An 11,479-nucleotide genomic window follows, 5' to 3' on the forward strand; every position below is an offset into this window, starting at 1 on the left:
CTCATGACATATCTTCTAATGTTTAAATGGTACGCTTTAATCTGTTCATCAGGTTTGAGGGTAAAGTAGTGTACGAAGACTTATTTGTCTTCCCAGTTGCTTCGCGGACTGATCCTCGGTAGTTAACTGTAACTTGGGCTCCTTCTTTTGGGATAATAGCTATGGGGACTCCATAAGATCCTACCACTCTTTTACCCTATAATTTTACACCTTCTCGGCTGAGTAGGTAGCCTTTGATTGAAGGAGCAGGGGTTAATATCGTTAATCTACAAGAAACATTCCCTCCAGAGTCATTTGGTGCTGGAGTGCGAAGTGAGTCTTGTAGCCATGGTCATATTATGGTATTTTCGACCTCGCGTATTACTTTTTGGCTTCTGTAAATTATATCAACTGGTACCCTTAACTTTTGGGTTTTGCTTTTCAATCCTTATAGTTGGCTACCAAGTAGTGTCAAAATGTCCTCGCCCACTGGCCCATATAGCCATTCGGTCGCTTGCCTATCATTAACTGGTACTATGTCGAAGAACTATGGCATTCAAGTGCGCCATCAGTTGGTAATTAATTAATCCTGCTGATTTTCCTTAAGCCCTTATTACAATTTCCTTAACGTATCTTATAATACTCTAGGTACATAATCTCATATCATTCCCCCGTCACTAGTTCAGATTCTTCCACCTCATGTGATCATATCAGCACTAACGCATTAAGTTCCATCAGAATTTTGAAGTTAAGCGTGCTGGGGCGAGAGAAGTACTAGGATGGGTGACCTTCTTGGGAAGTCCTCATGTCGCATTTCATGGTAATCCTTGCAATAATGTGTAGGGCACTCAACTTAGCCCAAAATTTATCTTAGCGTCATCTCGTAAGTCTTTATGTTTTGCCTTGTCCTTTGCTCTATTATCTTGCAACTAGTATCGGGGTAGACCTTTATTCTACTATGACCTTATCCTTTTTTGGTCATTTTTGTTTAACTCCTCCTATTGTATTCACCCCTTTTTGTACGCTCCCATTCATTAGGGTTGGCTACTGAGTAGATATAAAGTTCGTTCATATAGTGACCTTTAGAGCCACCTTGAGTTCTGTCTATCATTAGCTAGCATAGTTTTAAAGGAATTTGTCATATAAGCTTGCCAATCCTATAGTAACCAGCTAGTCCTGTCCGTCTTATGTAAACCATTTCACAATTTTTCCTTACCCCCGGTTGTAACCTTCTTAACACATTCTCGTGTCATTCTTTACCTTTACGAGAATATGAGAGAGTGCAAGAAATATCTTGTCGCACTTCTTTCTATTTCCTTATTTACTCTTTGCTCATCTTATCTCCTACCATAAGAGTCTTGCTATTTCTTTTCCTTGGTTATTTATCTATCGCAATATCATTTGCGACCAACTCTACAGCCAATATTTGGCTTTTGATCTAGCATGTTGTCATTATCCTTCGTAGTGTCTCTTAAGTTAGTCGATATCCTTTTATTGTTATCTTTTTTTGCTTTTGTGCACACCCACCTTCTAGTGTTATATCATTTAGGGTCTCATCAAAACTTCTTAACGCTGTCTTACATACCATTCTGACTTCTATCCAATTACTGGTGGCTTCCAGATCTTTCTAACTTGGTTCAGCAAGGGATCTTATTTTAGTTTAAAAATCCATCTCAAGCATGTTGCCCCATCAATTGCCTCCATCTTACCCTTGCAGTTCTCTCACTTGCTTCCCCCCTTTAGAGGGTACTTATACCTTTATCCATTTATAAATTGCTCTATGTCTCTATGCCCAGTTTCAAATTCATCTAGTCTACTTCCTCAGTCTACTTGGTACTCTATCATGTCCCCGTTTTTCTGCATTTTTTTTGCCAACCTGATTATCCCCGTACGGAACCTTGGCTAAATCACAAAGCGACTAGAACCTTTCCATACATAGTGCGACATCTCCTCTATTAATATGTACTTAAGTAATAGGACCCATGGAACTACTCTTCCAAGGCCAGATTCTACTTATCCTTATAAAAGTTAATATACACTTGTAGCTGTTCTAAATTTTCTTTTAAGTAGGCAACATTTTGTACTCCGACATTCATTGTCCAAGGTTCTCTTGGAGTAGTGTCTTTCCCAACCTATATCCTTTGTTTCTTGGGATGAATGGAAGTTATGCCAATTATTCCTTAAGTTTGTCGTCTTTGTCTCTTAAGAGTTCCATTATTTTCGAGGCGACGTTGTGTATGCGCATTACTCCTTTATACCTTATAGCCCTTACCCTTACTGTGTACCCAATATAGGCTTCTAACTTAGTCAACGTATACCAAGTACGCCTTTCCAGTAATCCTACTTTATCCCTGTATAATTGTATTAAACCATTCAATTCATACTTGCCTATCCCCCTTTTAGTTCGTACTCACATTCACTTCCTAACATCTCTTTGAGATGCTTCTTTCCGAAGCTCTTTCCCCAATTAGTCGATGGAGAACTATAAACTGTTATCATAAACCCTTTTCCAACCAGTGTTGGAAGAAACTAGAATCTCCTAATCATCACAGTACTTTTTTTAATACTTGACCTACCTGGTTTCCTCCTGAGTTTATCCTCGAGTTAAGAACAACTTATCTAATTTACAATTAGGAGTTGGGGGCTTGGTACTTTCAGAATGAGTGAAGCTCAATTACTGGACATCTTACCCTTCAACCTGAGCATTTCTTCTTTTTTTTCCTACAGCACAATTACGGTTAGAGATACTGCGGTCTGAACTGTACTGCTCAGACAAACTTTTGTTTCTCCGTAATAAACTTCCCCAAGTAAAAAGGGTATCCCTTATTGACAACCTGAAGGGTACCTCTTACAACTTTAGTTAACCATAATGGGGGTACTTGGTATCAATTTCCAAGACATATTAAGACTATATGTTTTATTCCCTTTTCTTGTTCTGGGAAAATTTCGGCAGAGTTTCCTCTATATTTCTTACTTATCCCCAGACCTGCACGCAGAAAATACCAACAATGCCTCATAGGGCCAACACATATATATTCATATTATATCACAGCCATACAGGGCTTTCAATATTATCTCATATCATAGCCATACAGGGCTTTCAATGTTAATAATAGTATGAAAGTGATGGACTTACCTCGTATGTCCAACTTCAAACTGCATCTGTTGCACTTTCTGTCTGCTTTTCTTTTAAGTTTCAACTTTACATTTCAATCACATGTCAATACCTTACCCGATAGATATCTTTCGGGCCTTTACTTTACTTACCAGCGTGCTTCGTAACTTCCCATGTCATCAATTACTTCCTTCTGTTGGTGTCTTCCTTCTGTTAAGATCCAAGATTAGTATAAGGAATTGTCTTATTACTCGAATCTATAGCACGATCTCATATGTAAAAGAAAGGTAACATTCTAAATATCTTGTAGCCTCCTGTTTATAGATGTGGTGCGCAACACATCGATACACAAGATTCTACTAGACATGGTCTGCAGACAATCAAAGGATGAACTACTCTGATACCACTTCTGTCATGACCCAACCACATAGGCCACGATTGGGGTCCGACCTGGACCCCCCCTATACCTAACTATCAGTTGTGGTCAAATTGAACTGTAAATAAATTAGTATCATGTAATAGAGCCCCATTGGACAATAATATTTTCATAAATTTGTAGCCCTTTTTGTTTGTGTCGTAACATGAAAGGGCATGCGAGCCGACAAGGCTACCATAATAAAATAACATATACCATACATCATGTAGACCTAGCTAAACCAAACTGATATACACAACCCACAGATACATATCTGTAGACTTCTAACAATATTAATGACGACATATGATGGGACAGGGCCCCCGCCGTACCCCTGAATAACAAAATAATACTATACATCAACGGTCAGTACCAAAAACAAGGCTCCGATACAATGGAGCCTCTTCCAGCTAAGCTGAGTGGAATCCTAAGCTGAAGGACTCCCATAACCTGTATCTATACCTGTAGGTATAAAATGCAGCCCCCTCAAGAAAAGGGGGGTCAGTACGACATATGTACTGAGTATGTAAAACATAACATAGCATCACTGGAAACATATTTAAAACAGAGAAGAAGGGGTCCAGTACATCATAAAAGAAGCCTCTGTACCTATACTCTATGAATCATAAAAACATGCATGTTCAAATTATATCATATAGCCGGCCCTATCAGGGGTCCGGTGGATACACCTGTAAGATCATCATAACCCAGTGCCATCACCACCTTATCACAACACATCATCATATATATATATATACGTATCTCGGCCCTCTAATGAGGGGCTCAGTGGACAATGTAGTAAATTATACACGATTACTATTCCTGGCCTAGGACTCGGTGAAATAAGTGCTACAGTATACACAGTAGAGTAGTGAGCAACTATATACAGATTAAATCATTATTGGAGACTCAATAGAATAAGAAAGTTAACCTTTTGTTTGAGGACCCGAATAATGGTGTAGTCATCTCGAGTATCCTCTAAATGTCATTATGGACTGCCTTAAAAGTAATCTCGGGGACCCTAGACATGTATTAACTTAGGGACAAATCATTTATAGATTCAAAAACACTTAGTCTCGTATAGTCCTTAAGACTTAGAGCCTGTATATTTGGTACCTTTTTAACATATAGAAGTTTTCAGGGAAATAGTTCAACTACTATCAGAGTTTGCTATTCAAAAGTAAATAGAAGATGTTAAGAATGGAGTTACTTCGGAGCTCACATCATATTTAACTTACAACTAAGACATGCCAAAAAAGAAAGAGACTAAACTCTATATAGTCTATACTTTCCTTCAGGTGGTCATTATATACATATCTCATACCCGGCCCATCTTGGGGATCGATGAACAACTATGGCATCATAATCTCATTTTCATACCAAGTACATATCAAGAGAAAGGAAAGATAGTTTCCCATACACTACTCTTTAGCACGTAGAAGCCTTAACATGCAATGCTCAGTTCTTGTAGGGATGTCAACACCTAACTGTAGTTAGGGATTATGAGGCATGCCTGGAGTTCTGGGAATGGAATTATCCCCACATTCCACATATAATTCACTTAAGGCTAAGACTTTCCAAAAGGAAAGAAAGATAGTTGTACGTACTTATACCAAAATATACCAAGACAAAGCTTTACATACCTTTTATGAGTTACTCTTTATCCCGTTCGGCTCGTCGTACTTTGGACCTATTCAACATGGATACGAATATCAACCACTTTGGACTTTCCAGCACCTTCAGTTGCACCTTAGTATTCATGGAATCTATTTCCTTATCCGTTTCCTCGACTAGTCCTTTAATTAGTTAAGGCGTTAACGAAAATTAGGCAACACCTCCCCTATAACGTGCCCTATCTAAATTTCAAAACAGCCTCTGGCAGAAATGCAAGGTAAGGCTGCGTACAACAGACCCTTGTGGTCGGGCCCTTCCCCGGACCCTACGCATAGCGGGAGCTTAAGTGCACCGGGCTGCCCTTCAACCCTAATAACTAAAGCCAACCAACAACAACAACCTTCAACATATATACAAGTAATTCACACCAACATTACACAATACAAACCCCAAACAACTCACTCAAAATTATCAAAACGTGAATTCTGGATAGCTTACTGTCTTGCATTGTCCCTTTGTTTCGAAGGGGTAATTGAGGGAAAACGGATTTATGTCCTCCATGAAAGTTATATACATGTGTCTTAGGGTCACATAAAATTTCGAATCACCCCTACATCAACTCTGTACAAAATGATATGCCCAAACTACCAATAGCAGTTCATGTAAGATGTCCAAAACCAAAATCTGGGCAGTACCTCCTCTATACTTCATCACTCTTTTTCGAGAAGATAAAAGCAAAACTGGATTTTAAAGTATATATTAAAGTTATAGACCTATGAAATACCTTTCCAAAACATATTGAATCACTCGAAACGAAAATGTACACAAGAAGTTATACTAATATTACTAACAATAGTCCTATTCAAAAGCGAGTTTGTTAACTAGGTCTTTACGTTTTCTCTCTTTGTTCTTTCAACTTTCTCTCAAGTTCCAAGCTGAAGAATTAATTTTGTAGACATCATAATATATATAAATACATCTCCATGTGGTTGAGGAACACCATAGATAATTAATTCATGGAGAACAATTTAAGAACTTACCTTTAATTCTTAAAAAACCATGGTTGCCTTGTTCTTTATTCTTCACGTTCTTCCTCTTCTTTTGTTTGCTAGAGTTTCAGCTCTAAATAGAATCAAAATGACTTAGTAGTCATCTAAATACACATATATACACCTCTTTAGAAGGTGCCACGTGGAATCTCCCTAGGGTGACACATGGCAGCCTCCTAGGGTGCCACCTCAACCTCTGTGGCCAATCACATGCTGCCATGTGGCAGCAGGGTCCACCCCAATTAGTTGAGTCACCTGCTTTTTTGTCCCCTGCTTTCTTGTCACCTTCTTTTTTCACTTTCGTAAGTTCGGATACTAGTTTTTCTCCCTTTCGTAGGATCGTCATCTCATCTTATTTCAAGAGCCTATATAATCCGTGCTTCGCAAGTTTGGTATATTCTCAAGTAGCTTAATTGTATAAGACTTCTAAGTTAGTAGCTTACGTAGGTAAGTCGAGTCCTACGATTCCTTACTTGGCCTCCAACTTCTTACAACTCCTCATAACCCTACTTCCAACCTTCTCTACTATGGGGTATCACATTCTCCCTTCCTTAGAGTTGTTTGATAGTGTCGTAGAGTATCCGTCTCATATGATAATGTCTAAAGAACTTGTAAGACATTCCGAGTTTAAAAGTGTGGGGTGTAACACTTCAGGTCTGCCCTACTATTATCCTAATCGGTATTTGAACTGCATCTCTCATGGCCCTATCTTCTGGCCCTGGCTGTGGGGTTGGAGCTTAGGTATCGGGGTCTCGGGATCTGCAGTTGTTACTGCTGCTCCGAACTCCTCTGAAGGTGGTCGTGTAGTATAACTTGCCGACTGAGGCACATTCCTCAACTTAGGCTGGGCATGATACCTAGTAATTCTCAAGGCCTAACTGGTTTCCGCTGCTACCGACTTGCCTTTTTGGGCAATTGTTGCTTTCCTCAGAGGCATTACTGCAAACATAAGGATAGGTTAGTGAAATTTCATCCTAAGAACGTAGCTCTATCGCACGATCTAAGACAATAAAGAAAGGTAACATTCTAAATGTCCTATAGCCTCTTATTTATAGATGTGGTGCACAATACACCAATAAACAAGACTTTACTAGACACGGACTGTGGACATTCCAAGGAAGGACCGCTCTGATACCACTTCTGTCATGACCAAACTCCATAGGCCGCGATGGGTGTCCGAACTGGATGCTCGCATACACCCCTGCTAACGATAAATAAACTTGTCCCTTGTTTGAGTCATAATGTATCAACAATCACAATAACATATAAGCCGATATGGCTATCATAACATATAGGGTCATCCCATAATAAAACCCATGCGAGCCGACAAGGCTTCCATGACAAAGGGGATGTCCCAAAATATCAGTCTGATAGGTACAACTACACATACATACATATACAACCCAAAAACATCTCCACCTACCTCTAAGATTAAGAACAGTACATATAAGGTGGAACAGGTCCCCTGTCGTACCCCTAAATGAAAAAAACAAATATATACGTCAAGGGACCAGTACCAAAGCTAAGCTCTGATACAATGGAGCTCTCTCAAACTTACTGATAAGAGTCCTAAGCTGGTGGGTCTCTAAACTATGTATCCGTACCTGTGATCATGAAATGCAGCCCCCGAAGAAAGGGTACGATATGTGTATTGAGTATGTAAAGCATAAAATACCACAAAAGGAGTACAATTGATATATGAATCCAGGAAACAATATAACAACTCATAAAACCTTGTACCTGTGTCTTATTAAATGAAGTCATGCATCTTAGAGTCGTATTTCATACCTTGCCCATTATGGGACTCGGTAAATAATCATACTATCATAATAATCATACCATCATATAGCATACCCGGCCCTTTATGGGACTCGGTCGTATCCATCCCTTTATGGGACTCGGTGAATAATCATTTCATCATATATAGTACCCAGCCCTTTATAGGATTCGGTGAATAATCATATCATCATATATATATGCATATGTACCTGGCCCTCTAGTGATGGACTCGGTGAGTCATTCATGTCATTGCATTATCATTTCCTCATAATATCATAAATTATGTCAAAGACATATCAAGTTTGAATAAAGGTTTAACATATTTATGCCAAAAACATGCTAAGCGAAAGAAGGTAGCTTCACATACCTCTTAGGGACTACTCTTTACCACGTTCACCTCATCATCTTTTAAACCTATTTAACATGAAAGTAATACTAAGGTTAATTACGTTTCAATTTCCAATTTCCAACTCTACACCCAAGTACTCATAGGAGTTATTTCCTTATCCATTACCCTTGACTAGTTTGTTACTAGTTCTGAACCTACCGAAAATCGGGCAGCATCTCCCCTATAACTTCAAAATCCCTAAAATTTCAACTTGGCCAAAATGTCAACAACCATACCAACAACAACAACAATCAGCATATTTACAAGTAAATCACTTTAACCTTACACAATACAAGCTCCAAACTACGATACAAAAATAGAGTTTTTAATCTTTGTTTTGCAAAATCTTTAACCATACCAAATAAAGGGTCGTTTGTCTGCAACCAGAAGCACCCACACCCTTGTTAAAACACTTTGAATCCCTGCAACATGCAACCTAATCAGATGGACCCACAGCACCACAACGACAATCCACTACTCGACATCGATTTAACATTAGCGACATCAATTTAGTTTGCTTCTAACGTCAAGCATCCTTATGAAATTCTTCAACTTACAGCCTCATTTAAGACATGTAATATACCCCATAATAACATCATAAACTTCAATTTGAAAGGGAAAGTCTTACCTTGTCCGAAACTCGCCAAACCTTCCATCGGAAGTTCCTTTAGTGCGCCTAAAACTTCGTGGCTGTTTGATAACGTTTTAGGCTGATCCAAACCATAAATTTTCGTTACTAACACCTTCATAACATCGTGGTGCACCCTAGGTAATTAATTCGCGAAACAAAATTAGAGACTTACCTTTTTTTCTCCTCCAAAATCGAAGCTCTCTCTTCTCTCTAGCTCAAGTTTCTCTTCTCTTTTCTTCTAGACTTTTGTTGAATTTTTTTGGATAAAAAGAAACTTAAAGGATAAGGATGACTTAAAAGTCTTCAAACACATCTATATATAGGCCATCTTAAGGGGTGACACGTGCCAACCCCTAGGTGGTGACACGTGTCAAGCCCTTATAGGACCAACACATCACCCCTCCACTTAGGGGCTGCCATGTGGCATGTAGGGCCCACACCTCTTGCTTCAGCTGCTTCCGCGTGGAACTCCCTCATGCTGCCACATGGTAGTCTCTCATGGGCTGCCACGTGTTGCTTTCTTTTCCTCCTCGTGGGTTTGTAATCTCGTCTTACTTTACAAACCTATGTAATCCTTACTACGTAACCTTGGTTTTACTCAAGTAGCTTTAGTATGTAAGATTTCCAAATTGGTAGCTTACGTAAGTAAGTTGAGTTCTACGACTCATTACTTGGCCTCCAATTCCTTCTGGATTCTCATAACCACATATCCAATCTGCCCTTCTATGGGGTGCCACATTCTCCCTTCCTTTTTTTTTATCGAAATTTTCATCTTATATTTATAAGAGTAAGCTTACAAGTACAAGGAGGGGGATGTGAAAGGCCTTACCTCTGAAAATAAAATGGAAGATATCTAACAAGAGGACTCCTCTCGACTAGGAAGATCAAGTATAAGAAACTAGTTCTATTCAACTAAGGTACAGCACATAGCTAATATGAAGAAAATCAAGTATACCCAATTTTCTTTGCATGGGTCAAGATCGGTCATATCTTCTATGATGCTCGACTAATATTTCCAAGAATCCATTTGGGCTTTAAATTCTTGGGTCCATATAATAACTAACATACAAGTTATTGAAAATTGTTAAAATTCGGATTTTGCCAAAGAAGAAGAAACAAAGGGGTTCCATAACAATCGACTATCTTTTTCAAGGTCGCTCGACTAACGTCTCTGATTCTCCATTCGAGCTGAAATTTCTTGGGCTCTACAATTGTTGGAGTTGTTATATTCCTGCAAAATTTAGAGCATTTTTGATGATGTATACTGTTGCTCCTCTTGAGAGTTACTGTTCTGCCTACAACATCGGCTGTCTTTTTCAATGTCGCTTGACTAACCTCTCTGTTTATCCGTTCGAGCTGAAATTTCTTGGGCTCAACCATCTTTGGGGATGCTATTATCCTGCAAAATTTGGAGGATTTTGGATGTTGCATGATGCATGTTGTTGAGGGATGATGGTTGTTGCTGAGGTGGTGTGCTATTTCTGGTATCTGCTTCTTCTTAGTTTGGACAACTTGTTGCAAGGAACAGCTCCTCTTGTTTTTGATCTTGGGATCTTGCTGAATCTGTAGAGCTGCATGTCTGCAAGTTGTTTAAATTATCATAGCTAGAGTGTGTTGTGAATCTATACTGATAAACAAACAAATACAGATGGCTCAAGAGGTGCAATTTCAGGTTGGTAGGAGTTGTTGAGAGGTGTTCCTGATGAATGCTTTTGGATTGTTATAACTACTGTAATCTTGGAAGAGGTTGGAATGTTGTTCCTGCTGTATTTTATAACCTGCACAGAAGCAAAAAAAAAAGCAAAGTCTGGAAATAATTCTGTAACCCCAAAACAAAGAAGCGCTTCCCTTGTGGCTCCTCTTATTGTTACTGATGTAGAAAAATTCCAGGATTTGTAATATGATGTATCTGCATAGCCCAGCAAACAAAAACAAAAACAAGAACTTGAATGTGTCCCATGTATGGTGCAAAGAAACCAGCCTGGGCTTCCAATCAAGATTCCTATACCTGTTAAACCAAGAAAGAAGAGAAGACAAAATATAAACCACTCTACTCCTTACCTCTAAAGTTAGACTGGTTATTCTAAGAAAATAATAAAGATAGTAATAAGAAAGGGAGATTTTCCCTTGTACAGGAGTTCTAACTATGAGATCTTCAAGGTATTTATAGCTATGCATAGACAAAATCATGTTGAAGTTTGAGTTAGAACCAAAATGGAATGAGTTAGGGAGGTTTCTTGATTCTCCTGAGTTTTTTTCTACTGAAAGAAGGCATTTCCAGCTTGTCCATCTCAAGGTATGCCTTAGCTTGTTTGGGGAGATCATGCACAGTGAAATAGAGTTCAGGAGATTTGCATTTGTGGCTGTGTTTGGATAAGACATCAGCTGTGTAGTTTGCTTCTCTAAGGATGTGTTTACATCTGAAAGTTTGGAATTGGTTGATGATGTTGTTTAAACTATCCAGCAGCTCCTTGATTGACCAAGGGGGTTTTGCTTCTGGTTGTAACCA

General features: G+C 38.9%; 1 pseudogene; it reads left to right on the plus strand.

Annotated features, from left to right (window-relative positions):
- The first annotated feature begins 676 nt into the window (after positions 1 to 676).
- LOC129881260 (5S ribosomal RNA) lies at positions 677 to 796 on the plus strand (annotated as a pseudogene).
- Positions 797 to 11,479: the final 10,683 nt, after the last annotated feature.

The sequence above is a fragment of the Solanum dulcamara genome, chromosome 2 (assembly GCF_947179165.1).
Source record: "Solanum dulcamara chromosome 2, daSolDulc1.2, whole genome shotgun sequence".
NCBI classification, from domain to species: Eukaryota; Viridiplantae; Streptophyta; class Magnoliopsida; order Solanales; family Solanaceae; genus Solanum; species Solanum dulcamara.